The following is a 26006-nucleotide window of genomic DNA, read 5'->3' on the forward strand; positions in this document are numbered from 1 at the left end:
CACTGGCTGCCTAGCAGCTACAGAACAGCACATATAACACCATAAAGATCCCACTTACCGGTACCTGAAAGAGTTACTGCTATGCTCAAATCTAATCTCTCTGATCTGCAAGTTTGCCCTTGTAAAAGTCTTGACAATTAATTGAACTAACTTTGATACAAACGTTTTTGCTTGATCTGTCTCCTTTGGTCATTTATTCCAAAAAAGTTTCCACAAAAGAAATATTACACATTTTCTTAAAGGGATATACATCATCATGTTAATAATCCTATTTTATTTTAACCCAAGCCTAAATAATGCTCTTGTTTTTTGACACTTTTGTGTTTTTATACATTTATTTTTTTGTGGTTTGAGCATGTCTGATCTGCTTCTGCTAAGCTTTCTAATCTCTCCCATTCACCTAGTTAAAGGGATCCTGTCATCGGAAAACATGTTTTTTTCAAAACGCACCAGTACTCCAGCAGAATTCTGCACTGAAATCCATTTCTCAAAAGACAGATTTTTTTTACATTCAATTTTGAAATCTGACATGGGGCTAGACATTTTGTCAATTTCCCAGCTGCCCCTGGTCATGTGACTTGTGCCTGCACTTTAGGAGAGAAATGCTTTCTGGCAGGCTGCTGTTTTTCCTTCTCAATGTAACTGAATGTGTCTCAGTGGGACATGGGTTTTTACTATTGAGTGTTGCTCTTAGATCTGCCAGGCAGCTGTTATCTTGTGTTAGGGAGCTGTTATCTGGTTAACTTCCCATTGTTCTTTTGTTTGGCTGCTGGAGGGGAAAGGGAGGGGGTGATATCACTACAACTTGCAGTACAGCAGTAAAGAGTGATTGAATTTATCAGAGCACAAGTCACATGACTTGGGGCAGCTGGGAAATTGACAATATGTCTAGCCCCATGTCAGATTTCAAAATAGAATACAAAAAAATCTGTTTGCTCTTTTGATAAATGGATTTCAGTGCAGAATTCTGCTGGATCAGCACTATTAACTGATTCATTTTGAAAAAAAAATGTTCCCATGACAGTATACCTTTAAAGTGATCCTGTCACTCAGACACAAAAAACTGTAAATTAAACATGAAATCCAATTTCTATTTTTTATTAAAGCATTCATAGCTGTTGTGAGGTCATTTAAAAATCTCAGCTGTCAATCAAATATATAATAGACAATTACTTTCACTTTCCATTCAGCACTTCCTAGATGTCACTGCTCTCCACACAATCCTCCAGTTCTCTTCACCATTTACTTGTGTTGCCAGGGCATGGGGATGGTCATCGGGTCCCCCATTCTGGTGCACAAACAAGATTCTGAGATGATGCACAGCTTGCCTTAATAACAGTGTCCACAAAATGGCTTCTGCCTACTTGCTATAATTATGAATTCCCAGACTGAAGGAAACAAGATTCAAACAATCGATATTGTGTAATTAAAGTTCCTTTTGCTTGACTAATGTGATAAAATAGGATTTTGAATATTTTTTGGGACAACATTTTGGGTTATGCCGTTTCTGAAGAGGACAGGAAGTGGAGTTTCGGTAAGTTATTTCTTAATAAAGGCTTTGCAATTTAAAAGTTTAATTTGTCTTGGTGTTTATTTTTCGTTGTATACTAACGAATTTTGTAAAAAAAAATTTTGATGTTACTGGTCCTTTAAGTCTGTAATGAGCACTAAATTGAACAGATAAAGAGTAACTGACCATACTGAGTGCTTTGTAAGACTATTGTTCTAAACCATTTACAATAACATGCAGACACCCACAATATTATACATTTATTCTAAGCACGAGTCAGCACTTCTCATTTTGCGCAAACATTACAACTATCTGCTTTCCTATACTCTGGGGTGCAACACATCCATTTGTTTAACAATTCACATTTGTCACTTATATTATACAATAAAATATACAGGTTTGGGACCCGTTATCTGGAAACTCGCTATCCCGAAAGCTCTGAATTAAGGAAAGGCTGCCTCCATAGACGCCACTATCCAAATAATCGAAATTTTTAAAAATTATTTCCTTTTTCTCTGTAATAATAAAACAGTACCTTGTACTTGATACAAACTAAGATATAATTAATCCTTATTAGAAGCAAAACCAGCCTGTTGGGTTTATCTAATGTTTACATGAGACTTAATTTTCCAGTAGACTTAAGGTGTGAAAATCCAAATTATGGAAAGATCCATTATCCGAAAACCTCAGGTCCAGAACATTCTGTATAACAGGTCCTATACCTGTACTATATTTATTGTATATTGTAAACTGCTTTGATTCTCACTATAAAATATGTGTGTATTATTAAATGTATTACTGTATATTGCTAGTATCAAAACAACAGCCATGCTTATCAAACTGTTTTTACAAAGCAAATGGGAAATGACATCAAAAAGCAAAAAAAAAAAAAACACTTATGTAAATCAATAAAAGTCACAAAGGCTGCAGCAGGTCTAAGTACCCACAGAAACCGTGAGCTATAACAGGTAACCACAAAACTCACTGCTCACTCATATGGGATACTTACAAAATGTGTAATTTTTAATTCATTACCCCCTTTGCCGCACCTTTTTTTCCAAACACTATACCCATTTCCAGTCATTATTATATTATTAGCAATATAACTATAGGCAAAGTTATGGGATCTCTTATCAAGAATGCTCGAGCCTGGGGTTTTCTGGATGATGGATCTTTCCGTTATTTGGATTGTCATACCTTCAGTTTAGTAGAAAATCCTGTAAACATTAAATAAACCCAATAGGCTGTTTTTACTTCCAATAAGGATTAATTATATTTTAGTTGGGAACAAGTACAACGTACTGTTTTATTATTACAGAGAAAAGGGAAATCATTATTAAGAATTTGGATTATTTGGATAAAGTGGAGTCTATGGGAGATGGCCTTTCTGTAACTTGGAGTTTTATGTATAATGGGTTTCTGGATAACGGATCCCATACCTGTACTATAATAAAGTTATATCCTTATGGAACACACCCTTGCACAGTAAAGAAAATAAAGGTTTGTACCTAACATGGATAGATATGCAGAATGTGGAAAAAAGAATTCTATTGTGCCATATGTGCATTTTTAATGGGTCTCAAGATAACACAGCGCAGTGGTATTAGCTCACACACTATGCTTTTTGCATCAGGATATGATGGCAAACATTTTGAATATATTTCAGTGGATTTCTTTTCATCCTGGAAATTCTCAGAAGGAGGGGTAATTCTCAGAAATCATTAAAAAAATACGTGAATGAACGACTGTTGCTATGACAGAATGTTAAATACGCAAACACAGACTGGAAACTCTTCTGAAAAGGTGTCATAATTCCTGTATTTTGTCTGAATGCGCAGTCCCTGACACAATGCACATCCACAGTAGTTAGGTAAGTTACAGGAAGCAGAGACCCACGGGGGACTAATATTTCTGTTCATATTACCAGTACAATTACAAATCTGTGTGCTTCGATTTTTTCAATTGCATTTTAATTGTTACATTTAGCAGCAAAAAGTAGGGAAAAATCTTGTTATTTACTTTATTTATATTATCTTTGTTCTTACAAAGTACAATACACTGTATGCCACAATTTATACTGATTATTCAGGCACAATTAGACACTGCCCCAGAGAGCTTACATCTGTGCTCTGAGTCTCAAAGCAGTCAATCGAGTTTCTTCTGACAGCAGGTGCCTTGCAGAGTGCTGCTTAACCCTTTCTCTATCAAACTCTGTGATCTGTGCTGTGTGGTAGTAAATACAGGGTGTGGCATAGGTCGAAGAGAAATCCAGAACACACAGAATCAACTGCACCAGCACACTGGTATTGGACTGTAGGTTAAACGGCAGAATAGAGCAAAGAGAGTATCATCTGTAGCCTACAGAGGTGGGTGTCCTGTGCACAAAGAATTTAAAGAAGAACTACCGCGAAAATGAAAATTTAATATTAGCTTCAGCTTACTGAAATAAAAAACTTTCTAAATACAATCAATTAAAATTTCTCTACCTTTTCTGAAATAATCAAGTTTACTGTATCTTCACTATCCCTCTCTCAGCATCTGTTTCTCTTCATTCTGTCTTCATTCAGCAATTGGGTGTCAGAAATCATTGACAGTTAGTTCCATTATATCTTATTGTCAGGAGCGCCCGTTGGCGCTCCCGTCTCTGGTGGTGTCCAAATGAAGATGGTGGCGCCCATGAAACATGTGGGCCGACCCCAGCATCCTGACATCAGCGTGATGACGAACTTTGAGTTAAAAGGACTTCCAGGTCACGGAATTGCTATGTTGTGTTCCTGGGTTCCTTAATTCCTGTTTCTTGGCTTCCTGACCCTTGGCTTGACCCTGATTCCGATTCCTGTTGCCTGCCTTGCTGAACATTTGCCTGAACTTGGTACGCTTATGTCTGACCCCTTTCTGGACTTTAACCCTAAGCTTCCTCCTTAGTCCTGACTACTCACGATGGGAGCCGATAGGCCCACTGACACTTATAGGGAGCTCCTTTGGCCTAGAAGATGTATTAGAGCTCACTCTATTAAAATCACCCGACATCATGTCTCTCTACATGTAGAATTTGTGCAAAAGGCAGTTATTTTATTTGCACTGGAATCAGTTATTTGAGTGAGCTCTAATTCTTTTGCTAGGAAACGAAGCCCCTATAAGTAATATTGGATCTGAAGGTGGCCATACATGGGCCGATAAAAGTTGCAGACAGACCGAGTCTGCAGCTTATTGGCCCGTGTATGGGGCACTCCAACGGGCTTCCCCGATCGAGATCTGGCCGAAACATGGGACAAAAAATCCCGTCGGATTGCGGCTGCATCAGTTCGTTGATGCAGTCCCGCAATCCGACCGCCCGTTCCCATTCGTTAGGATCCGATCGTTGGGCCCTAGGGTCAGCCCGATATTGCCCACCTCAAGGTGGGCATATCGAAGAGAGATCCGCTCGTTTGGCGACATCGCCAAACGAGCGGATCTCTCTGTTTATGGCCAGTATAACTGTCTATGAATATCTGACACCCAACTCCTGCATGAAGACAGAATGAAGAGAAACAGATGCTGAGAGAGGGATAGTGAAGATAAACTTGATTATTTCAGAAACAATGCAGAATATTTAATTGATTATATTTAGAAAGTTTATTATTTCAGTATGAGGAAGCTTATATTACATTTTAATAGTTTCCCTTTAAATGAGAGAGAAGAGAATACAGAAGTAGAAGGTGAAAGCAAGACAGAAAGGAAAAAATAAAATATGAAAGTGGTGGCAAACAAAAAGTTGGAAACACAAGTAAAAGGAAATAAAGAAAAGTATGAAGCAGGGGAAAAAAGAATTGTATAAAATATCACTTGTGATATATCACAAGTGAAAATTACACAAGGTGTGGACCATACGACAACATGGATTCTGCCCTCTCACAATAGCTCTCCACGGGACACCTATGTAATCTTATCCACCATCAGGGGAGTACTGGGGATACTGCACTGCAGGGAGAGGGAGGCCCATAGATTGAAAATCACAATTCATGGCTGGCAAACTGGGTGGGGCTTGTGGGGGGGGAGTGAGTGGGATTTTGGTGGCTAAAGGTTACGAATGGTGGCCCTGATCTTACCATTGGCTTGGTTTGGCAGCAATTTTAGTGTCTAAAACTAAACTAAAACTCAGATCTGCTGGCTTGAAAACCTTGTCAATTGTGCAGATCAACTCATATATAGCAAGCGGCATTAAAAATGGAAAATACATCAACACTTTTTAGGATAATTCAGGGACAGACATATAGTGGTTGTACCGTCAAATATTTGTCTCATTGGCATATCAGATAAGACGTTATGTGCACATGCAGCTATGAAAATAGGCACTTTTTGCTCTTGGTTGGGCATAAAAAGGTCTAGTACAGCTTTCTTTCATGTTTAAGAACTAGAAATTCTTGAAAACACAACCTCAAGCCAAAGGGGGTGGCATCCCTTCACAAAATATAGTGATAGTTCTCTTTGGTCAATGTTGAATTAATCTTATGTAGTCACAATTTCAGAATAAGCAAAATATTAGCAATCATGAACATTTCCTTACCCTTAATTGCATTTAGACTTTAATTCACTGTTTCTTTAACCTGGCATGATGTCCTATTCTCACGTGAACTCTACAAATGCAACTATAAACTTTATTTTAATTCATCTGTAATAAGGATGTTCAATCTTTTCCAGTGAAATGTAGTGTTTGATTCAAATTAAATGTTTACACTTGTTAAATAATTGGTTTGGAAACTGCTTGTATCCAATGAAGGCTGAAGTTTGCCATTTGTCTGACCAGTCTAGAATGCTGGACCTTATGGTAACTGATCAGTGATCTTCCTGGTAAGCAACTGGAGGGTCTGTAGGCTCCTGCCATCCAAGATGTTTGTATCCATGACTTTCCTTTGTAACCTTGTCAAGACCATACAAGGCCATATATAAGCCATCCTCTTGCAACTGCTAGTCCCCTGATCATTAAGAACCTTCAGAATCATGCCTGCTCACATGTTCCTATTGGTGAATTCCCGATTACCTCCAGAGGTCTAGGTTCTTAGGTTATGAGCTCCTAGCTACGTTTCTGAGTTCTAAGTTCTTTGTTCATGAGTTCCTGGTTACATGTTTGTGTATCCTATGTTCCTAAACTGCAGTCCTATAGTTGTCTGTTTCTATTTTGTACATGCCTAAATTTAAATTGATTGACCCCTGAGATGTACTAAGCCATACCTGCCTATAACCCGGCCTTTTATCTGAACATGCCTAAACTTGTCACTTTACCAGGCCTTTCAAGAACTCCACCACAAGGACCCAATTTACCATTGTCACTCTGCTGTGGGATTCAGTCCAAATATTTTTTGACTGTTCTTTTACTACCTTTTAGTTGCAATATGGCACAGGGATAGTTTTTAAGAACTCAGAAGAACATTCTGTTTTTGAACTGCTTCATTAAAAAAAGGGTAGCAACCATAACGTTTAGAGTACTGGATAATATTCAGTAATGTTCAGCATTAGTTCGTACTGCAACAATTCACACTGTTGTGTGACAACACGAGTACTGAATGAAACAATTGTGTCCACAGAATTTTGAAATGGCTTATTCAGATTGTATATGAACAAAAAGCTACATTTAATATTCAGGGTCATATGTTTTGCTAGAATGCATTAATGGGATTATAAACAGAATAAAAATGGGTATTTTTTTCTTGTCAAACAATATGGTTATAAAAATGTCACATTGACAAACCATGCTAATAAACTATTTATATATCATGCACTATAAGAAAACATAATTTGACCTATTTGTGAAAAAGAATAATTAAGAATCTCCTACAGTTAGGTGGATTAGAGACAGTTCCCATTGATAGGAAACCCCCATTAATGGCTAAGTGACTCCATCAGCTTCTCAGTCATTTCTATTAACCTAGAGAATGTGCACTCAAGCAACTTTGATTTAAATGCTGGGCTGTCTACATTTCTCAAGGTCTAGTGTCAATAACTCTGAGCTATAGGATGGACCCTCATGAAATTACCATCATTTAGCCATTTTACAAATTATATTTGACATTCAACTTGAAATAGTATCTACAATGAAAAACAATTCATTCGGAACATGATGGATACAACTTGTAACTAACAGCTGCTCTCAGGAATATTTTAACTTGCTTTTTAATTGTGTGGCTCTGCTCAAGGAATGCATTAGGCTTTTCCATTTGTCCTTATATGTTGCCAAGAAAAAGATCCCTGCTCACTTTTGAAAGTAACTCAGGCATATCAGTTCAGTTCAGTGTATGTTATTTAAAGACCAAACATGGTAGACTAGCTTTATACTATGCAAAGAAAGTGGTAGTCATGAACTGGATGGGCAACAATGCTCCATCAGTTGCTCAATGGTTCAAAGTAATTAAAAAAGCCCTTCCCTTCATCAAGCTAACTTATTTGGCCAGAGGTTGTCCCGGCAAATTTGAAAGGATATGGGACCCATAAACACAACTTTTTCACGTTTGCAACAAAGAGGTACTGCAGTGATTTCTTCTCTACTCCATGGCTAGACATTAATTTGATCGAGCTTCCTGAGGGTTAATTTAGACTGAATGTGTACTTACAGTAGATGTCATAATGGATGCCTAATGGTTTTAAAAAATAGTGGTGAGCACAACTTTCCCTTGTTTGTTATAGTTTATACAGGAGCAGTGACCAGCTCCATGTTGTAGCTCCCACCCTTCCCAACTATAGTCAGGTGATCCCACTGGTGTCTAATAAAAGGGCAGCCAAGTATGGAGGTTTACTTTGAAAGCAGCAAGTTAAGTTGCAGGTAAAACCAAGTCCCTTTGTAAAATGTATAATGAAGCAATAGAATTCTTAATGAATCAGATAAAATTGAGCATAGGACTGGCCAGATATGGGATGACTTTGACGTAGTTGGCCAGCTTAAATATATTGCAATATATGGACAAACAATCCCTGTTTTGTTTAAAGGGTAAGGCATTTTTTAGTAGCAGTATGCACAAAATGTCGCTGTCTTAAATATATTGATAATGGGTTGAGTGCAGAGGACTCTTGTATTTGACTATATGTATTTTGTGGTCACACCCTCATTGCACCCCCGCCTAATGGTTTTAAAAAATAGTGGTGAGCATAACTTTCCCTTGTTTCTTATAGTTTATACAGGAGCAGTGACCAGCTCCATGTTGTAGCTCCCACCCTTCCCAACTATAGTCAGGTGATCCCACTGGTGTCTAATAAAAGGGCAGCCAAGTATGGAGGTTTACTTTGAAAGCAGCAAGTTAAGTTGCAGGTAAAACCAAGTCCCTTTGTAAAATGTATAATGAAGCAATCAAATTCTTAATGAATCAGATAAAATTGAGCATAGGACTGGCCAGATATGGGATGACTTTGACGTAGTTGGCCAGCTTAAATATATTGCAATATATGGACAAACAATCCCTGTTTTGTTTAAAGGGTAAGGCATTTTTTAGTAGCAGTATGCACAAAATGTCGCTGTCTTAAATATATTGATAATGGGTTGAGTGCAGAGGACTCTTGTATTTGACTATATGTATTTTGTGGTCACACCCTCATTGCACCCCCGCCTAATGGTTTTAAAAAATAGTGGTGAGCACAACTTTCCCTTGTTTGTTATAGGTCATAATGGATAAGTTGATGCATGTATGCATAGTGATGTGTTACAATGCATTGTAACTCACATGAAGTGTATTATATCATGCACTTATGGTTTTGTGTACCAACAGATATTACCTTATGTGAACCATGTTGTTATATGTTTAAAAAAAAAAAAACACAAAATGTTTTTCTATATTTATAAGCATATCATTACTTGCAGGGTGCAGGCAGGATATTCCCTACTGTATGTAAGATTCTGCCTTACCAACAAGGGGATCTGACTTTTGAAATTAGCTTTTTCCACAGCTAATATGCTTTCTCACTCTGATTTACTTTCACATATGCTTGTTCACAATTTCCTCCAGATAATTTCTTTTCAGGTACAAGAAAAGGTATCTGGCACAGGACATACCCAATGTATTCTTCATTAGCACAGTTACTAATCTATGACACAAAACACTGGTATCATTGACATCCAGAGTTCCAGAAATCAATATCCATACTGGCAAGATCATGCACAGTTCAAGAGATGAGTGTAGTAAAAGCTTTGTCTTGAATGGGATCAACTACAGGTAAACTGTCTTCATGCTCATGCCTAACAAAGCAGCTAACTGGCTTCCTGTTGGTTCCAGACCCTAAACAATTCAAATATAGTAGAGTAGTGATTCCCAAACTGTAGGAGATAGCTCTCCTGGGGGAAGAGGACTTGGAGCATTGGCGGGGCTTAGTCGACAGCCAATTAGGAGAAGTGAGAAGCAAGGAGAATGGCCATTTGCTCAACCAGATATACCTGAAAGCTTGAAGGTCAGTTAAGATGAGTTTGGGATGAATATGTAACTGATGTACTAGATATTATTGGAACTGAATGTCTGGTAGACCAATAATTTCCTATATCTGTACACATTTTAGCTTGAAGGTCAGTTAAGATGAGTTTGGGATGAATATGTAACTGATGTACTAGATATTATTGGAACTGAATGTCTGGTAGACCAATAATTTCCTATATCTATTCCTGACTGGAGGCAGCTGGGAAGTTGACAACATGTCTAGCCCCATGTCAGATTTCAAAATTGAATATAACAAAATCTGTTTGCTCTTTTGAGAAATGGATTTCAGTGCAGAATTCTGCTGGAGCAGCACTATTAACTGAAGTGTTTTGTAAAAAACATGTTTTTCCATGACAGTATGCCTTTTTTTTTTTTAATTCAGGTGTGGTTTATTGAACTCAATATATAAGACATACAATGCAAGAGAACACATTGTCACATTTGGTTACACATAGAAAAATAAAAGTCTTGTACAAAGGCACATTCAGAGGTATCAGCGAATCCACACAGTAAACATGGCATCACAGCAAGTACATGGAATGCATATCAGTAAAATCCACTAGTCATGTACCCAATCCAGCCATTGAACCCAGATCTTATCAAACTTCTTAGAGCTACCCCTTTTTTTTATAAATCAAGGCCTCTAAACTGCATAGAGATTTAACCTCCTGCCAGGAAGGAGGAAGGGCATCTTTCCACTTCCTCGTGATGAGCTTCCTAGCCAAGAACAAACATTCTTTCACAAACAGTGCTTGCAAGAAAGTAAAGGTATCATTAAGGCCTATGCCAAAGAAGCAGGTTTTCACTGAACGTGGGATACTGGTTTCCATAATTGCATCAAGAGAATCAAGGATCTCAGACCAGTACTTAGCAAGAACCGGACAGTCCCATATCATATGGGTGAGACAGGCATCCGAAACCTGGCACCTGGGGCATTCCGAGGATGAGTCAGGAAAGATTCGGTGCAATTTAGCTGGATAGTAGTATGCCCTATGTATTAGGTATAATTGTATCATTCTATCTCTATAGTTGACGGAAACCGTAAGAGGAGAGGCCACCAACTCATCCCACTCCTCATCCTCAAGCACCCCAACTTCACACTCCCATTTAGCCTTCAGGGATAGTAGAGGTTTATTAAAATGCACAGTGTGCAGTCCCGAATAAATCTTCGAGATAATGCCCTTTGTGGAGCCCTGTGAAAGGCAGTCCATCCAGCTATAATGAGCTAACTGAATAGGTTGCTGTCTGTTCTGATAGGACAGGCTCTGTTGCAGTTGAGTGTATCTTAACCATTGGTGCGAAGGTAAGCGAAAGTCTTCCTGCAGCTTAGCAAACGGGACCAACTCCCCTTCGTGCCAAACCTCCCCTATGGTAAGGATCCCGCACCTCGCCCAAATAGGATTCTTGCCCAGTCTAGCCACGCCCGGAAACCAAAAGTTTTCCCAGAGTGGTGTCTGGGGAAGAAGTTTATCGATCATGGCAAGTTGAGAAGCCTTCCCCCAAATTGTGCGCATGAAACTCAACACTTGATTTGGGTATTGCAGGGGCCGCGGTTTTTTAATGAGAAGCCACTGAAATGGGGGGAAGGGGCCACCTATTATTAGCCTATGTAGGTGATAGAGAGTCTGATGGAAAGATTCTCCCACCCATACCACTAGGTGACTCAGCTTTCCTGCCAAGTAGTACAGGAAGACACTTGGGAAGGAAACCCCACCGTGGAACTTGTCCCTAGTAAGTGTGCTTAAACTCAATCGAGGGCGAGTGCCCACCCAAATCAGCCTACGGAAGCTAGAGTCAATTTTGGCAAAGAAGGACTTATTAATCCAAATCGGAGCTTGGAGAAGGATATAAAGCAGTTTAGGGAGAAGGATCATCTTTATGAGCTGTATCCTACCCATTGGGCTTAACATCAAGGATTCCCATACCTTAATTTTCTTTTCTACAATTGACAGCAGAGGCAGAACATTAGAACGATAATATTCAGAGATGGGTAGCTTGACCTCGACTCCCAAGTAAGTAAATTGAGCTACAATTGGAAATGGAGACAGCGGCTGTCCTGCTTGGGTCATTATGCTATCGACTAGGAGTATGTTGGATTTAGCAGCACTAGTGACCAATCCCGAAAGGCCCGCGAATGTCGTTATTATCTCAATTAAACAGTGTAGGGACGGCCCCATATCCCCAAGATATATCAAGGTATCATCAGCATAAAGCTGGATCCTCTCCTCCCTATCCCCAAGGCGCCATCCTTGAAAATTAGTATGTATTCTGACTGCTTGAGCAAAGGGCTCCATGGCCAGGGCGAACAGAAGGGGAGACATCGGGCAGCCCTGTCTCGTACCCCTTTCCAGGGGAAACTGTGGTGAGGGTATGCCATTTACTATTAGGGACGCCCTAGGCGAGTAATACATGAGTCTTACCCAAGCTATAAAGGAGGGCCCAAAATTAAATTGCTTCAACACGGACCACATATAGGGCCATTCAACCGTGTCGAACGCCTTCGTGATGTCTAAGACAGCCACAGCCCTCTGGCCGGAGTTGTCATGCTTAGTGGCGAGGTTCAAATAAAGCCGTCTAATATTGAGAGCAGTAGATTTCCCCTGCATAAACCCAGTCTGGACAGTATGCCTTTAAGTATGGTTAGCTTCACAAAGAGATTCTCAAACCTAAAATAAACATATCTGCAACTGTAGCTTTCTAATATGTATTTAAATTTATAAGTACATATTAACAAAAAACACCAGTATATAAATCCTCCTAGCCAGGTCCGGACTGAGAATTAAAATAGGCCCTGGCATTTCAGACACACAGAGGCCCATTCAGCCCCCACCAGCCCACTAAATACTGACTTTCTATGGGACCTTATAGCAGCCCCTCTGGCATTTGCCAGAACCCACAGATTGCCAGTCCGGGCCTGCTCCTAGCTACTATAAGCAATAGCATTACAGCATAAATGAAAAATGGCTGCCAGCAAAACATCATTTATCACCAAAGAACTGGATGCAGACACATGGAGTGAAAGCAAAACAAAAATGTTATATAGATGTAATTATTTTTTTGAGAATGCCGGTTTCGCTTAGCAAAAATAAAACTGGGGCAGAGGTGATTCAAGGCTGGATGAAGCAGCAGGATTCAGGGGATACAAGGGTCTCTTCTTCAGTCACAATATCACCTTCCTTTTAAGAAATGGACCATTTAAAGGATCACCCACCAAATGTCCATTATATGTACTAGGCACATAAAAATGTCACTATCATGCTTAAGTAGATGGTTTTCTGATGGCTTAATTGTGTAGTTAGCTGGGTCTAAATGATTTTTAAACCTTAAAGCAAATGTACCAAATAATGAAGGATCCTAATGATCTTCTTCCTATTTGGTCAGAAGTCGAGGCTGCCTTCTTGCTACTGGTTCTTAAGAGTCACAATGACTTATGCTGTACTGTAGATACTATGGATTAATCACTCCAGACAAATCATTACCTCAGTGAATAACAATGGAACGGAAAATGCATTACACCACATATTAGTAACAGTATACTAAAATATAGGTATTTGTTCTGCCCACATCTAAATAGGATTTCATACTATAGGTTTGCAGAGAGCCATGAATTACATTTGACCCATGTAGCACTAAATTTATACCAAATCAATTGTCTTCTAAATACTGTACATTATCAGTTATCTAATATGCAAATGTGGGTCCTACAGTACTAATGAAACTTGAATGGCAGCCCTCAAATAAACTATATTAGTGGCATGACACAAAAGGCACTTTTTAGCACAAGGTTATTTAGTGGGCTGAAAAACACAGGTGTGAGCGCACATCAGAGCATTTCGGGCCAGAGAATCCTAAAAGTACTGGGACCTGCAGGTGGTTATTATGGGTGATTTTCAGCCAGTGTCAAGCCTTAGGCTAATGGCACCGAAGTGTTTAACCCACACTGCCCTTTGGCAGAAAACAGCAATGGTCAAACACCCTATCCAACTAGAACCACTCTTAATACCATTGAATGAACAGCAATATAACAGTATATTATAACATATTATTATAATACGGTATATAAAATGGTTTCCTATTTCATTATTACTGGCCCTTTAAAACCAGAGGTTGTTGCTAAAGGCACACGCTCCATCAGTTTTCCATTAAAGTTGATTTTCTGTGTGAAGTGGAGAAGAAAGGCCTTGAGATAATTAATAACCACTCCATCCTCAAGAATTTGAAAGATAGAGGACCTGTGTTAAAAAATGTATAGGAATTGGGTTTCTTAAAGGGCACATGTTGGGTAAAAATGTTATCCCCAACCAAAGGTGTGGGCTAATAGAGCTGCATTCCAGTTGGGGATAACAGTAGTTTTTTTTCTTAAAAAATGCCCCCTGCCAGCGCTACGCTACCGTCTGAGAGCTCACTCGCATGCGCATAACATGGATGTGACGTCACGCGCATGCGCATAACGAGCAATTTGTTCTCCCTCCCGGTGCGGGTAGTGTATCGCTGACGGGGGGCATTTTTAAAAAAACTACTGTTATCCCCAACTGGAATGCGGGCTCTATTATCCCGCAACTTTGGTTGTGGATAACATTTTTACCCAACAGGTGCCCTTTAATAATGTTATTTGATCTGAAGGAAAGTTTGAGGCTAATCCTTGGGGGAAGCGGTGTTAGTTCAAAAAAAGGGGAAAATGTACATAATTTATATTATTCCCCCTTTTTAATAATGTAACATCAGTGAAATGTGTTAAAGCAATTTATTATTAATGTAAACAAAGTAGGGATGCTCTAATCCACTATAATACAATTTGGCCAAATACTAAACTGAATCCAAACCCTAATTTGCATATGTAAATTAGGGAAACAAGGGGGAAAGAGAAATGCGTGCAGACTGTTTTACTTCCTTATTTGTGTGATGAAAAGTCATGTGATTTTTTTGGATTCAGTTCGGCCAGGCACTTGGATTGGCCAAATCTTAATCCTACTGGAAAAGACTGAATCCGGCCTAATCCCGAACGGAACCCTGGATTCAGTGCATCCCTAATTCATAGGATAAAAGTGAGAGAGAATAATGCTGTGTATGCAAATTCTCCCGGTAGCCCCCCATACTTGTATGGATTCTGTTCTCAAGCTAGCTTGGTCATATCACCTTAGGAAGAATCATTTCATTGGTTATTTGTGCAGGTCTTTGTTTTTCTGTGCTGTGAAGAGATATTGCTATGCTCTCACAATACTAACATCCTTTTATGCCTGTAAATTCTTATGTCACAGGTTCCCAAGTTTATAAAAACTCTGTGATTTCTTTGTTCAGGGTTCTGACTCTTTGCGAGTTCAGAATACACAGAGCGTGTGTCAAAAACTTCATCTTTTCACCTCAAGTGGTCTCCGGTTCTTGCAGTTCCACAACATAAGCAAAGTGTTAATGACAAGGTTTAAGCATTAATGTTATGTGCAAGTCTCTCTGACAGTCAGATGCACAATATAAATCAATAAATAGGTGCATATCTGGTTGTTATTTAAAAGTTTTTAATTTTACTAAAAATCGGGACAAATTATTTGGATTAAAATCCATGAAAACATGGTGTAAAATCAAAGAAAATCACCTACTAATATAGATTATAAATTGGTGGGTTCCCAAAAATACAGTGTAAGTTAAAATCAGGGGATGTAAAATTGAGCAATAACAAAGAGAAATCAGATGGCACTCACCAAGCAAAATGTGCTGAATTTTTATGATTTATTCAGATCTCTGCACAACGTTTCAGGGGATCAACCCCCTTTCTCAAGTGCTCTTGTAAAATTGAGGTTTCACTTATATGTCCATGTTAAAGCTGAATGATGTTCTACAGATCTCTAGGTTAGTTATGGATCTGATAGAGTGATGCGTGTTAGTAATACAAACAGGAATGTTACACCAATATCTTTAGGGTCCTCTTGATGCTACAGATAAAGGGCTACATGCCAGTGTGTTGTACCTGTAATTATTTCCCAGCATATATGTGTGTATGTAAGTGCTGACCCCCTTGGGGGAGACTCGTGTGGTAGCAAGAGAGCGCAGCTGTCAAGAAGATGTACTTCTATGAAGTTGAACATCGTTGCTCTCCACCATATCCAGCAAGATTCACACAGTGATTCCATTTAAATGAGCCCCATAAATCACAAAAAATAATAGCCCATCAGAGCAGAGAAATAATACATATCCAGGCTGTATTCAGTACCCCTCACACCCAGGGTGATGAGTAAAGCTGCTCTAGGTACAGACACTGCTTAGTAGAGTTGATAAGAGGCAAGGTGCCATACCTTCTCCTATTCACACGAGACTCACAGCTAAGAGACATGTATGCACATCAGCTGATACAAATATATTGCATGGCTCTGCACTGTATATGAAATATAAGCTCACTCACTGCCAGTATTAACTACTGCTCACAGATAGAAGTTGTACATAAAGTATATAAGCGCTCACACTGTTTCTATGTATATACAGATTTATCGATACCCACCCCACATAGAGAAATTAATTAGAGAGGAGAGTGACGGGCAAGGCAAGTGCCAGGCTACTTTAGGGCAGTACTATATTCAGGAGGGGGCGCTCAGGAAAGTAGGAACAGTAACTTACCTCAGTTCTATATGGTCACATGCGCGGATACTGGCTGATTCCCGTTGATGGGATAGAGAATTTGCTCAGCTCCCCTTATCCTACACACACATGCGCTGCTCCTCAGCAAGTAATACAGGCAGCGGCACAGCTCCACCGGGCTACAGAGGGAAGCCTGCCCCCGCCCTCGGCACCGCCCCTCTGTGTTATCTCACTGGGGAAGTAGCGCTATCGGGCAGGGTTTAGGCGTGGGGGATTCGGTGCAGGAATAGTCTCCATACCCCGGGTAAGTGCACCTGTTGTACAGTGTGACATTCCAGCAGCTGAGGCAGGGGGCGCTGTTCTTACCTACTTTTAGCGCTTTTATATTTGCGCGTTTATATGGATGGGAGGTGTGGCGGACTGGTGCTGTGACAAGACTGTGGCTCATAAGCTAAACACAGCGATGTTTGTAGAAAGTAAAGGTCCGGCTGCCACTACACAGTTCACTTCTCTGCTGTGGGACTATAAAGGCAGCGTATTGGTCCAACGATAGAGACTAATGGACGGGCTATTGGAAAATACAGAGCATAAGGATATTCCAAAATAGTCTCATATCCCAAATGCAATAAATAGCACTAAGTTTTGCCCAGGAGCAGAAACCTACAGCAACCAATAAGATGCTTGCTTTTATACAGGTGACCAGTAAATGCTACATGCTGATTGGTTGCTATGAGTTACTGCTCCTGGGTAAACTTAGTGCCTTTTATTACATAACAGCAGTAAAGTCACGGGTCCACACTAGGGTTGCCACCCGGCCGGTATTTTAAAGCACCTGCCGGGGCCGGTATTACAAATTTACTGGCAATGTAGCTGCTGGTAAATTTGTAATACCCTTAAAAAGACCCCTCGGCCTGCCCCCAATCCCCTGTAAATTTAGCTTGTCCTTCGGTTTTTGTCCTGGCCGCGCCGTGGCCCGCCCCTTTGCAGCACAACCCCACCCCCTTTGATGTCACACCACACCCCTTTTTGTAAACGCCCCCCACCAGCCAGAAAAAAAATTGCAAAAGGTGGCAACCCTAGTCCGCACACACTCTATATATTTGCATTATATCTTTTTATTAATGTATCACTACAAAGATCAACGTTTCGGGGGGTTCAACCTCCCTTCATCAAGATAACATTTTCAAGTGTTACACACACCTATAAGTGCAAAGCCCCACCTTTTTTTCCCACAATTTAGTGCTGCACCATTCATCTCAAAAATGTTAACCCCCTTAGGTATGTTCATTCCTTAGTTTCATTATAATAAGTCCTTTACATCCATTATAAAGAAGGAGTCCTTCATACTTTAAAGTATAAATTCGAGTAAATTCTATAAAATCGAGCAAATAGTTAAGTTCTCTGATGAATTTTCCAGATACTTTCAGATAAAAGACTTTTGCAGCTTTATGGTGGTAAATGGGACTTCTGGCATAGCATCAAGTTTCTCAAATGATACATCTTTGCATACCACTCACTTATTCCCTAAGAATTTAACAAGTGTTTTGCTGGATCTGCTTTCCTTCTGCACAGCTTTATGACTTCCCTCATGCTTGCAGTTGGTCCCTTTCTGCTGTTTTATATGGATCCAAAGCCCTTACTCACAGCACCTTTGCTAAAGCCCTTTTCTGCCAAGGCATATGTACTTTCCCTGGGGAAGTGAGGGAGAGTGATTATCAGGCCCGTGTCAGATCACTGACTTTAAAATGCTAGACTGGAAGAAGCAGCTCTTTTCCCTCCAGCTGTCAGGACAGTAAAATTTCAAGGGAATCAGCAAGCGATGTGCATATTTAATTAACCTTCAGCAGCCTGCAAATCAACCCTCAAAGAGAACTTCTTTGCCAGAAGCCCCATTTAATACCATAAAGTTGCTAATATCTCCATAAAAAAGGAGGAAAATTAAATTACATGTCAAAAGTGCTTAGATTAGAAGAAAACTTTGAGCAAGTTTATTTTAATTTGATTTTTGGGTGTAATTTACATTTTTCATGACTACTTTGCTCACATTAGACTAATGTTCATTGTCACTGAACTGGAGATCCAAACGTATGGTACACCCCACCCCCATACTCCCAGGAGACAGGTAGCTAGTGATACTATCTTAAAGGGGATTTAAACCCCAAAAATGTATTGATGGAAACTTATTCAGAATGCTTCTGTAATTTATTGGTAACCTGCGGGCGCTGGTGCCTGAGGCTATCCTGTGCTTCTTCCCCCCACTGGGTACATGATTCTAAAGAGTCCTTCCCTGTGCCTCACAATGCTGTACTTGCACCTTGAAAGATGCAGTGCCCCAAATGCAAGTACATGAGGACAAAAGTTGCACTTAATGCTCTATCACTTGGGTTTGGGACTGTTGAGTCTGAATGTTCTGACACCCAGAAGAGAGGTGAATCAGTGCTAGCAGGGAATTGGTTCCTAGTGTGGTGAATGTGTGCCCAATTTTAATTCAATACATTTCCACGCATTCATCAATCATTGTATCTTTATAAATCGATCTCCTATTTCTGGACTACTGTTCCCACCACTGCCAACCAATCCATGGAGATAAGAGGATGGATGGAGAATTCATAATGCAGCACAGCATGAGGTTTATTTAATAACCCAGAGGGAAATACAAAATTCAGATGCAAATTACCATGTTTTTACTCACAATGCAGCATTTTCCCCAGGATTACAGAATAATAGTGGTTATCCACAAAATGCAGTTTATTACAACTTGCTTGCGGTTTACCAGTAAAGCACAAGCTTTCCCTAATGACTTTTTGCAGAAATGACGATTAACTGACTTGCGTGTGTAGGCGCAATACTTTACGGGAACCCTGGAAGTAGCACCTCCTCAAGTTTTAAAGGGGTCCAAAATCCCAAAACTGTATTTGTCATAGGTGCTTGAACAAATGCAACTTTGAATTTAAAAGAAAAAAATCTTAGATTTTGACTTTACTGGTCCTTTTAAGGTATTTATATTGTATATATTGTATTATGTATTATTTGCCTGTCCCTTGCTATTATCTGCTCCTCTTGCTCTGACTACTACAAAATTCTAGCAGAAGTCAGCTGATTAGAATGTCTATAATTCTGGACTCTCATTTCTTTATGCCATTTTATTTTCATTGCTTTCATCCTTATTCCGTTATTTTATCAGATGATAAAAACCCGACTTTCTGACTGGTTTTACTCTGTACAAATTACTATTTTTACTAATAAATTTCAAAAATATTGTGCAACATTCCTTTTTGAAAATCAGTTATGAATCAGTTGTGTTGCATACTGTTCATTTCCATGTAGCAGCAGCAGGCATTGTTAAATAAGACTTATGGTTTCCATTGACATGTTCATCATTTTCATAACATTGCTAGTCACATAATGTCTTTCTCTCCCCAGGAACAACTTTAGGTTATTATTAGTTAAAGCATGAATGCTCGTAGCAGTTTGCTGGTTTGTGTTGTACCTCTAAACTACTGTGTATGTTGTAATAGATAATATTACTTGGTCTCATATGCTGATGCTATTTACAGCCTCTGTTTCACACAGAAAACATATAATGATTTGATTTTTAGGAAGCAGCCGTAACATTTTGCATGGGGCCGCATGTTTCAGCACATCTTTTCTTGAAATCAGCTTTGAGCTCCAGAAAGCTCTTGCTTCTTTAGTACTACAGGAGTCAGTATTTTAAGGATTGTACTACTGGTCCTCTAATCGGGGGAATCCCAGGAGCCCAGTGGGGGTAGATAAGTCAAAATATTTAGTGAATTAAGTACCCCCTCTTGTAAAATATTAGGATATTATAAGTTACCGAGGAGTTTCATGACCATATAAAAACCTGTTTTTATACAGGTCATGGAACTCCGAGGTAACTTCTAATATCCTCATATTTTACAACTGGGGGTACTTTATTTATTATAATACACAAGTTTCAGTGAGTCATGTGACAGAAATTACACCAGAACTCACCGTTTATAACTGATGACATCAGAACTCACCGTTTATAAGGATATAATTTACAGGATATTCATGGCTTTTGTGTATTATATAATATATAATATACTATACCCTTCACCATTACAGTGGTAAACCATGCATATAATTTGTTAAGATGTTATCATAAATGGCTTAAAATAAAACAATACATTCAAAACAAATACTTCATTAAGAGGTTTTTGGTACATACTAATAGAAAAGTAGATTTTTCATTAAAATGATTTATTTATATGAAATAGTGTTATATATTCCAAGTCAAGTATGGGCTGTTTTATGTCATATCTTTATATTAAGACCTTCAATGTTCAGGGGTATTGTTACTAGGGATGCACCGAATATGGAAATGAGTAGGGATGGGCAAATTTGACCCGTTTCGTTTTGCCAAAAATTCGCCACCAGCGAAATGTCGCCGACGCCCATAGACTTTAATGGGCGTCGGCAACATTTCGCTGGCGGTGAATTTTTGGCGAAACAAAATTTTTTTTGTTGTGCGGCAAAATATATGACGCGTGTCTTTTTTTTTTTTTTTTGACGCACTACCCACGGCGAAACAAGGAGAGAAAATTCGCCCATCCCTACAAATGAGTTTGGAGCTAAGGTTTTCTTTTGTTTTGTGAAGAAAAGTCACATCATTTTAAGGATTCGGTCCGACCATGCACAAGGATTCAGCTGGATCCTGCTGAAAAAGGCTGAATCCTGACCGAATACCAAACCCAATCCTGGATTCTGTGCATCCCTAATAGATACTCTTTAAAATTATGGTTCATCTTACGTTAGCTTTAATATATTCAATAATGGCCAATTCTAAGCAAGCTTTCAATTGGTCTTCATTATTTACTTTTTACAGTTTTTTGCCTTTTTTTTCAGACTCTTTCCAGCTTTCAAATTGGGGTCACTGACCCCAACAAATGATCTGTTAAGCTACAAATTTATTGTATTGCTACTTTTTACTACTCATCTTTCTATACGTGTCCTCTACTAATCATATTCCTTATTCAAATAAATGCATGGTTTCTGGGGTAATATAGACCCTAGCAACCAGACTACGGAAATCAGAATCTGGAGAGCTGCCAAACATAAAGCTAAATGATCCAAAAACCACAATAAGAAAACTGTTGTGAATTGTCTCAGAATATCACTCTTTATATCATATTAAAGGCGAACAACCCCTTTCAGAAAAACATACTCTGACAGGAAGGATATTGGTAACAGTTTATGACTCCAACCTTCAACCCTTGAAATATACTCAGATCGGGGTAGGGTAATTTGATTTGATGAACTGCCTTTTCCTTGTACTGTACCACAAATGCTGTTCAGAAATAGGAAGTTGGAAATTAGTTAGGCACAACGGAATAAAAGATTGTATATATACTACTCCCAACTGCTCCCCAAAGCTCCTGAAACTACCCATCAACTGCCCAGAAATACAGGAATAATCTTCAGTCATATACAGCATGCAAGTGCTTGTCAGGCAGTGGATTTTCATTCCTTAATTTCATTCCAGACTAACAAGTATAGCCTTCATTTTCTTTCATGGGTATTTCTGCAAAATATATAATAAGAAAACCCTGTGTGCCAAAATACATCTCATGTTCATAAGAATAGCCTGAGCCCTCTCCTAAGCCAACCTCATTTCACCAAGACCACCATTCTGCCTTAAACTAGCTCAAATCCTTTCATTTCACAGGCTTCTTCTACACTAATACTTCATCATTTGTAACATATTCGTTTTCCTCAAGCAAGGCCATTTTTAGACTCACTTTATCTCTTCCCATACTGTTGAACTAAGTTGGCTTTGCATACACACCAAGATTGTGGCATAATCTTCAGTTATGTGAAATGCATCAACAATCAGTTCACTAAAGACAAAATAAAAACTGAATTATTGTAGCAGTTTATATATTGGAATTAAAAAAAAAAAATTCTTTTATCCACTTGAAAGCACCATTATGCACAAGCAGTCATTTAATCTACATTATTGAATGCATTAAAGTGAACATGACATCCCTAAAGCAAGCAGTTTAATTTCCCTACTTTTAATTGGTTAATGCATCAGCATTGATGCTTAATACATTTGTCTCAGGCTTTCAACCTGCTTTTTAACTACAATACTCAGTCATCTGAACCCATGTCGTCACTGGATTCCCATTTGAAAACTAGGTACAGTTAATTTTATGGAAATCATACACTGTTCTCCCAGCAAAAAGCTAGCATTTCCTCTCAAATGCTGGTCACGGGTAGTATTTTTGTCTCTGTGGGCATCACTAAGCATTATGTAAATACAAATATACCTGCATATAAAGACATATGGATAGAAGATAGATAGATAGATAGATAGATAGCAACAACTGAGTATCACAGAGTAGGGACAGCTAGGTCATCGGGCTGCAGGAATACAGGGCCCTGATAAGTAATTTAATTTTCATTTGTGGTGTTTACATGTTGCATTGAAATTATTAGCCAGTGCCTTTACTATAAATGAGGGTTCCTAAGTAGCTTTAATATGCCCTTTAAAATGATGGTGCAGTTTAAATACAGTGTACCTAGGGTCATGAGTCATGCCATACAGGGCAATCAAGATATTTCTATGGTTCTAAATTATGATAAATTACGATTGTCTCCCTTCCAATAGTATGCTTCCGGTTAGGATCCTTTGTGGCATATATACAGGTATAGGACCTGTTATCCAGACTGCTCAGGACCTGGTGTTTTCCGGATAATGGATCTTTCATAACTTAAAGGGATACTGTCATGGGAAAAAAACATTTTTTAAAATGAATCAGTTAATAGTGCTGCTCCAGCAGAATTCTGCACTGAAATCCATTTCTCAAAAGAGCAAACAGATTTTTTTATATTCAATTTTGAAATCTAGACATTTTGTCAATTTCCCAGCTGCCCCTGGTCATGTGACTTGACAGGAGAGAAATGCTTTCTGGCAGGCTGTTTTTCCTTCTCAATGTAACTGAATGTGTCTCAGTGGGACATGGGTTTTTACTATTGAGTGTTGTTCTTAGATCTACCAGGCAGCTGTTATCTTGTGTTAGGGAGCTGTTATCTGGTTACCTTCCCATTGTTCATTTGTTTGGCTGCTGGGGGGGAAAAGGGAGGGGGTGATATCACTCCAACTTGCAGTATAGCAGTAAAGAGTGATCAAAGTTTATCAGAGCACAAGTCACATGACTTGGGGCAGCTGGGAAATTGACAATATGTCTAGCCCCATGTCAGATTTCAAAATTGAATATAAAAAAATCTGTTTGCTCTTTTGAGAAATGGATTCCAGTGCAGAATTCTGCTGGAGCAGCACTATTAACTGATTCATTTTGAAAAAATTTTTTTTTAACCCATGACAGTATCCCTTTAAGTCTACAAAGAAAATCAAGTAAACATTAACTAAACCCAGTACACTGATTTGGATAAAGTATAAGGTACTGTTTTATTATTACAGAGATAAAGGAAATACATTTTTAATAATTGGATTATTTGATTAGAATAAAGTCTATGGGAGACGGCCTTTCCGTAATTCTGAGCTTTCTGGATAACGGGTTACCGGATCCCATGTCTGTATATATATTTGCTGTGGGAGAGATGTATCTTGAACCAGGCAAGAATATGATAACTTTAGTTGATAAAAAGGAATATCCCTAATTTCTGGACATGAACAAGTTGATTAGATGTTCAGGGGCATAACAAGAGCGCGCCAGGCCCCCACCCGGCCAGGAAATTTTTCAGAGGGCCCAGCATGCATAGGTGCTCCTGCTCATGCCTCTCTGCAAACCCACCTTCCCTGCCGTGTGGTCGCTCAGACGTGACGCGTCAATTAAAAGAAATAGAAAGCGTCAGGGAGGGGGATTTGAATGCTATAGAGGAAACAGACCCTGCGGTCCAGGCCCCCCTTTTCCCCAGGGCCCCCCATGACCGTCTGCTTCCTCTATAGTTACACCACTCATTATGTTGCTGTTCTGTAGCAATAAATGACATATCCTGATATAACAATATCAAATAGCAGCAGCTGAAACCTATTAAGGTGCCATAGATGCCATGGGCAGTGTATCTGAGGATTTTGGCAACATTTTGAAAATGCATGAAAAGCTGCGATTCAAGCCTTTTTTCGTGACTTTACATGATTGCAATTTTTGATAAATATGTTCAAAATTGCAAACAATTGTGGTAAAGTGAAAAATTATGAGGGTGTTATTTTTTGGATAATGTGCCACTAACAGTTGAAGTTGAAAGATAAAAGCAGGATCAGATTGTGTTAAAGGAAAACGAGTCTGTTCCTGCGCAAAGTTCTGCAGCTTTCTATAAAGCAAACGGTTAGAGATGGACTCTAAAAAAGAGATGGAATCAAAAAACTTTTTTGACATGAACTTATTCAGCTCGAATTAGGTAAAAAATGTGCTACAGAATACAAAAAAATCTTTTTTGCACCAATTTTTACACAGACATACCTTATTCCTGAAATTGAGAGGTGTCCCAAAATTTAACAGCATGTAACAATTGAGAGGTTAGGAGGTTGAATTTCTCTACCAGACTGTACAGCAGTAAAGAGTGACTGAAGTTTATCAGAGCACAAGTCACATGACTGGGGGCAGCTGGGAAAATGACAATATGTCTAGCTCCATGTCAGATTTCAAAATGAAATAACAAAAATATGTAGGACGCATATCTTTTAACAAGATGGCATAAAATTACAAGTTTTAACCTCTAATGCCTTGGCTGCAGGAGTGCATGCACATTTATTTTGGATGATTTGCATTGCCTAAGCTACGGGTTCGGGGCACGGCACCCAGGCCATTTGGCCAATTTGGTGAGTGTAAGCTCTGCTGATCTTTAACAATATTGAAACTGAATTGTTCATCTTTCAAGTGACGGACCTGGGGTTTGGACACCCAGGTCACCCTTTCCACTCGGTGAGAATTACCCAGTGGCTGGCTTTCCGTCACTGAATGTTTTATAAGCAAGATTAGAATTGATGCTTTTTGATAATATTTAATTGGTCTTGAGAGGGATTAGAGCCAGCAATTTCTTCTTTTTTCGTATGTGCAATAATCCCTTTAAGTGTGCCTGGGTGCAAAATGCAAACAATAAGATAACTGTCCCAAATTAGGCATGTGGTCGCAGGTCTTATCCAAGGTGAAAAAATGGTATTGCTGAATAAACACCATTTTTTCACCTTGGATACGACCTGTGAGTGCATGCCTTATTTGGGGCATTATTATATATATATATATATATATATATATATATATATATATATATATATATATATATATTCATTGCTATATATCCTAGAGCATAATATGAAAGGGTTATTTGCATATTGGGTAAAATAATTAAACTGGTAAAATATGTCCTTAACAAAGACCCGTCACGCATTCTGTTTCTGTATACAGGGCTGTATTTCAGGACCTCAAATGTGTCCCCTGCTTGTCACTGAGTATGTACTGAGTGCAAGCACCAGTGTCGTAACTAGATGT

The 26006-nt window shown here is 39.0% G+C and overlaps 1 protein-coding gene across 1 annotated transcript in view; it reads right to left on the reverse strand.

The window, feature by feature from the left end:
- kcng2.L (potassium channel, voltage gated modifier subfamily G, member 2 L homeolog) overlaps positions 1-16981 on the reverse strand; it is an 86339-nt gene extending 69358 nt beyond the window's left edge. The window contains exon 1 of the mRNA XM_018267839.2: positions 16549-16981. The gene's annotated coding sequence lies outside the window, so the exon portion shown is untranslated. The remainder of the gene's footprint in view (positions 1-16548) is intronic.
- Between the last annotated feature and the right edge of the window lie 9025 nt (positions 16982-26006).

This window comes from Xenopus laevis, chromosome 6L, assembly GCF_017654675.1.
Source record: "Xenopus laevis strain J_2021 chromosome 6L, Xenopus_laevis_v10.1, whole genome shotgun sequence".
NCBI lineage: Eukaryota > Metazoa > Chordata > Amphibia > Anura > Pipidae > Xenopus > Xenopus laevis.